Here is a 6,558-nt window from a genome sequence, read left to right as displayed (position 1 = left end):
GTCATTTCAAATGAAATGTGATACCATCAAAGGATGTGAAGAAGAAGAGAACACTCACTCATCATCTCTGCTTCCATTTTGGTCCTTTGGATCCTGGAGTAAAATCTGTCCATGGTCTGCTTTTCTCCGTCACATTGAGTGGTGGGATGGTGAAGTTGGCAAGTGAAGCAAAGCTCTGAGGAGCCGAGTGAGGACTGTAGACATTTCTCAGATCACTTGTGAGCTGGCCCTCCAGACAGGCTGTTTGATGTCATCCTGAGGGTGAGGGTGAGGTGGCCAGAGTCCATCTAGCAGGGGTAGGTAGTGTCCACGCTCCCCTCTGCAACCTGGAGCTGGCTTGCAGGACTTGGAGCCCAACAGTGGGCATTGGTTTTGTGGCACAGCTTGTCCGTCGGATCCACACAGGAATTTTGAACAGAGGAGAAGTGTATTTGGGAAGCAGAAGGAAGACTCCTCAGGCAGGAACCTGCAGGACCCATTTGAACATGTATCCAACACATTTTCCTTATGCACCTGCTACCTGATGTGTGGTAGGCATGTTATAGTTGCTGGGAGCTCATCTATGAGCAACAGGGAAAGTGGCCATGGCTTCAAGGAGTATGTGGTCAGCTCAAGAGAGGGCAGAGAGGGGAGATCACTTTTCTTCCCACTCAGGTGGATCTTTAGGTCCCACTAATGGGAAGCTCTTGGATTGGTGAAGATAGCTAGGTCTTGCCACATTAGAGATTTTAACACACTCAGGGAGGCTGATGTGCTTGGTGGCACCCATTCTAGGCATATGGCAGACTCTACAATAGCCCCCAATTATCCTTTCCTCCTGATCCATACCCCTTGTAATCTCCTCTCCGTGAATGAGTCTAGGACCAGTGAATTGCTTCTCACCATTAGGATATGGCAAGGCAGATGGGATGTCACTTTTCTCATTACATTACATGAGATTGTCACTTCTGTCTTAGCAGCAGACTCTGTATGGACTATCTCTCTTGCTGCTTCTGATGAAGCAAGCAACCCCATAGAGAGGCCCACATGGCAAGAAACAGAGGGTGGCCTCCAGCTAATAGGCAGCAAGGAACTGAGGCTCCCAGTCTAACAATCTGCCAGGAATGAATCCTGTCAAGAACTATGTGAGCTCGGAAGCAGACCCTCCTCCAGTCGAGCCTCAGAGGGGACCACATCCCTGGCTGACACCTTGACTGCCGCCTTGTGAGAGGTCCTGAAACAGAGGACCCAGCCAAACTAGATTCTGGACCCACAAAAACTCTGAAATAACACGTGAGTTGTTTTAAGTAGCTAAATTTATGTTGTTTTGTCACCCGCAGTTGAGAACTAATACAGGGCTAGAAACCTCTAGAAATCTCTGAAAAATCCACCTGGTTGCCTGCTCATCTTCTCCATTTGGGGCCCGTTTCAGTGCCCTGCAAGGCGGCCTTCTGCTCAGGCCATGTGAGTGATCTGAGAAGGAGAGCGTTGAGATCATTGCTCTGCTTCTCTGCAAACCTCCATCCACAAACAAGGATTGCATTTCCATGGCTCTTCATGTTTTCTGAGTGCTTTGAGATACGTGATCTCTTAAAGACATATTATTCCTCCATTGTCCCCCTTGACACAGTTCAGAAGAGTTAAGTGATCAGCTCAGGTTCACATAATTACGTAGTGACACGGGAGGGACTAGAGGCTCTGGTTAGGAGGCTCTTGTCCCGGGCCAGGCTCAATTCTCACACATGTCCACCTGGTTTCTGTCCATTGGTTGGAGTGTGAGGTGGACATTTCGTGATGGCTACAGCCTACATCAACGGACACTCAGAGAAGCCGTTGTATCCTGTCCCCAGAGGACCTTTTGGGAGGGAAACTAGAGTCCTGAATCCAGGGCCACGTGTTCTCCATGAGGTCTGATCCTCAGCCAGGGCCAACTCGTGGCTGCCAGCAGAGAAGCCACGTAATCTCATCGTGCTGGACTGGCCGGGCAGAAATATCGTTTACTTTGCCATTAGCCCCACATGGCACCAGGCTTTGAGGGTCACTGGGAGAAGCATCGCTAATGCAGGGCACCTGCTGCCAAGAGCACAGGTGTTCAGAAATGTTCCATGAACATATCAAATCAAATCAATGGAACGAGGCCTAAACAACCCAATCATGGCAAGACTGAAATAGAACACTTCAGCACAGTAAGTGTTCTCGAGCTGGTCTGATAGACTTTGGGATGGCCTCATGGTCCTGGAGTTTCACTACCATCTTCTATGACTTTACTCTCCTCAGAAACATAGAGCTCGTAAAGGGCGGATGTGAGAATCCCAGGCTCAGAGAGGGAACATGGCTTGCTCATGGACACTCAGTTAGCACATGGGGAGCCCACACCCATGCCTGGGCTTACTGACCCTCCTCAGTTCTCCTTATGCCACACCGTGATGTGCCGTCAGACAAGAGTGTTTGCTGCTCCTTTTTCTTCTTCGTTATCTCCTTCCTTAATCTCTTCCTCTGCTTTCTTCCATTTTTAGAAATTAGAATTTAGGAACTGATCGACTTTGCAGAATAGTAATCATTAGTATGTATTGAGTTCTCGTATGTGTCAAGGAACATCATATTCTTTCTTTCTTGAGGCATAATTGACATATAACATTGTATTAGTTTCAGGTGTACTACATAATGATTCTGTATTTGTACATATTGCAAAATGATCACCACAGAAAGTCCATTTAACATCTGTCACCATACATAGTTACAAAATCTATTTTTCTCTTTTCTTAATTATTTTATTGAGATCATAACGCTTTACAACATTGTGAAATTTCAGGTGTACATTATTATTTATCAGTTTCTGTATAGACGGCATTGTTTCCACTACCAATAGTCTAATTTTCATCTGTCACCAGATATATGTGCCCCTATACCCCTTTCACCCACCCCAACCTCCTTCCCCTCTGGCAACCACTAACCTGTTCTCTTCGTCCATGTGTTTGTTTATCTCCCACATACGAGGGAAATCATGTGGTCTTTGTCTTTCTCTGTCTGGCTTATTTTGCTTAACATCATACCCTCTAGGTCCGTCCATGTTGCTGCAAATGGGAAGATTTTGTCTTTTTATGACTGAGTAGTATTCCATTGTGTATATATACCACACCTTCTTTATCCATTCATCTGTGGCTGGGCACTTGGGTTGCTTCCACGTCTTCACGATTGTGAATAATGCTGCAATGAACATAGGGGTGCATAAGTCTCTTTGAATTGTGGATCTCAAGTTCTTTGGTTAAATACCCTGGAGGGGAATAGCTGAATCGGATGCTATTTCTATTTTTAATTTTTTGAGACATCTCCGTACTGTTTTCCATAGTCGCTGCACCAGTTTTCATTCCCACCAGCAGTGTAAGAGAGTACCCTTTTGTCCACACCCTCTTCAAAATATCGTATTTGTTGCCTTGATCACTATAGTCATTCTTACAGGTTTAAGGTGGTATCTCATTGTAGTTTGATTTGTATTTCCCTAATGATTAGTGATGTTGAACATCCTTTCATGTGTCTGTTGCCATCTATACATCTTCTTTGGAAAAATTTTCATATCCTTTCCTCATTTTTTGATGGGGCTGTGTTTTTTCTTGTTGAGTTCTATGAGTTCTTTTGGAGATTAACCCTTGGTCTGATATATGATTCGCAAATATTTTCTCCCAGTTGTTGGGCTGTCTTTTTGTTTTTTTCCTGATTTCCTTTGCCTTGCAGAAGATGTTCAGTCTGATGTAGTCCCATTTCTTCATTTTTTTCTTTGTTTCCCGTGCCAGGGTAGACATGGTATTCAAAAAGATGCTGCTAAGATCAATGTCACAGAGTGCACTGCCTATATTTTCTCCTATGGATTTTATGGTTTCAGGTCTTATCTTCAAATCTTTAATACATTTTGGGTTAGTTTTTGTGTATGGGGTAAGATAATGGTCAACTTGCATTCTTTTGCATGTGGCTGTCCACCTTTCCCAGCACCATTTATTGAAGAGCTTTTCCTTTCTCCACTGTATGTTCTTGGCTCCTTTGTTGAAGATTAGTTGTCCATGCAAGTGTGGTTTTATTTCTGGGCTTTATTCTGTTCCATCAATCTGTGTGTCTGTTTTTGTACCAGTGCCACGCTCTTTTGATTACTATAGCTTTGTAGTATATTTTGAAGTCAGGGATTGTGAAGCCTCCAGCTTTGTTCTTTTTTCTCAGGCTTGCTTTAGTTATTTGGGGTCTTTTGTTGTTTCATATAAATTTCAGAATTCTTTGTTCTATTTCCTTGAAGAACGGCATTGGGATTCTGATTGCACTGAATCTGTAGATTGCTTTAGGTAATGTGGATATGTTAACTATGTTTATACTTCCAGTCCATGAGCATGGAATATCTTTCCATTTCTTTATGTCATCATTGGTTTCTTCCAAAAAATTCTTATAGTTTTCAGTGTATGGGTTTATCACCTTGTTGGTTAAGTTTACTCCTAGCTATTTTATTCTTTTTCTTGAGCTAGTAGGTGAGATTGTATTCTTGAGATCTTTCTGCTAGCTCATTATTAGAATATAGAAATATCACTGATTTTGGTGACTTGACATTCTACCCTGAAACTTTGCTGTAGTTGTTGAATATTTCTAATAATTTTCTAATGGATTCTTTACTGTTTTCTGTATATGGGATCACGTCATCTGCAAATAGCAAGAGTTTCACTTCTCTATTTCCAATTTAGATATTTTATGTGGATATCTTTTTCTTGCCTAATTGCTCAGGCAAACGTCTCCAGTACCATGTTTAACAACAGTGGCAAGAGTGGTCACCTTTGTCTTGTTCCTGTTCCCAGAGGGATGTTTTACAGTTTCTCCCCATTGAGCATGATGTGGGCTGAGGGTTTGTCATATATGGCCTTCATTATGTTGATGTAGTTTCCCTTCATACCCATTTTCTTGAGACTTTTTTCATAAATGGATGTTGGATCTTGTCAAATGCTTTCTCTTCATCTATTGAGATGATTGTATGATTTTTTTCCCTCACTTTGTTAATGTTGTCTATCACATTGATTGATTTGTGGACGTTCAACCATCCCTCCATCCCTGGTATAAATGCACTTGAGAAGAAAGTGTATTCTGCTGTTTGCGAATTGAATGTTCTTGGTATATCTATTAAGTCCATAGGGTCTATTTTTTTTACTTATCTCGAATATTTCCTTATTGACTTTCTGTCTGGATGATCTATCCATTGATGTAAGTAGAGTGTTGAGGTCCCCTATTTTTATTGTGTTGCTCTTAATTTCTCCCTTTAGGTCTTTTAATGTTGCTCTGTGTACTTTGGTGTTCCTGTGTTAGGTGCATATATATTCATAAGTGTTATGTCCATTTGGTGGGAAATGCCTTTTATCATTACCTACTGCCCCTCTTTGTCTCTCATAGTCTTTTATATCTTGAAGTCTGCTTTGTCTGACAGAAGTATGGCAATATCTGCTTTCTATGTGTGCCATTAGCTTGGAGTATCATCATCCATCCCTTCACTCTGAGCCTGTGTTTATCTTTAGAGCTGAGATGTGTTTCTTGGAGGCAGCATATCATTGGGTCTTGCTTTTTAATCCATCTAGCCAGTCTATATCTTCTGATTGGAGAATTCAATCCATTTACATTTAGAGAGATTATTGATATATGAGGGCTCAATGCTGCCTTTTTAACTATTTTCCCCAGTTGTCCTTTATCCCTTATTTGTCCTCCCAAGTATACCTGACTGCCGTTTCAGTTTTGTGAATCCTGTTATGGTTTTCTCAGTTTTCTCTTTACTTATCGTTTGTTTTTCTGATCTGAGTTTTTGTTTAGTGGTTATCATGAGGTTTGTGTAAAAGATCCCTTGAGATAGTCCATTTTTTGATAAGCACTTATATCCATTAGCCCAAACAGGTTCCATCCCTTTTCTCTGCCCATCTGTCATTTTCATCACAAATTATTCTGCTTTGTATTGTGAGTTTGTGATTAAAATGAAGTGTTTATAATTATTTTTGATGCTTTCCTTCCCTTTGTCTTTAATTTTATCATTGTTTGCCAACCTGTTCTTGATAGAGAGCTGCAATTTTCTGATATTTGCCTGTCTATCTACCTCCTTGTTCAAGGCTTTGTAAACCTTTTCGTTTTTGTTTCAGGTGTGAGGTCGTTCTTGATCATTTCTTTTGTGGGGTATTGTGGTGACGAGCTCCACTGGCTTTTGTTTATTTGGGAAAGTTTTTATTTCTCCATCATATCTAAAGGATAGTTTCACTGCATGGAGTATTCTTGGCTGAAAGTTCGTATCTTTCAGTATTTTGAACATATCATTCCACTCTTTCCTCACCTGTAAAGGTTCTACTGTGAAATGCACTGAAAGCCTGATAGAGTTCCTTTGTAGATTCTCTTCTACCTTTCTGCCCTTAATAGTTTTTCTTTGTCATTGACTTTTGCCAGTTTTACTGATATATGCCTTCGAGCAGATCTTTTCGCATTGATGTAATTAGGAGTTCTATTGGCTTCGTGTACTTGTAAGTCCAGTGACTTCCCCAGGTTTGGGAAGTTCTCAGCTATTATCTCTTGAAACAAGCT

This window comes from Equus asinus, chromosome 17 (assembly GCF_041296235.1).
Source record: "Equus asinus isolate D_3611 breed Donkey chromosome 17, EquAss-T2T_v2, whole genome shotgun sequence".
NCBI lineage: Eukaryota > Metazoa > Chordata > Mammalia > Perissodactyla > Equidae > Equus > Equus asinus.
Note: the sequence above shows the minus strand (reverse complement) of the source record.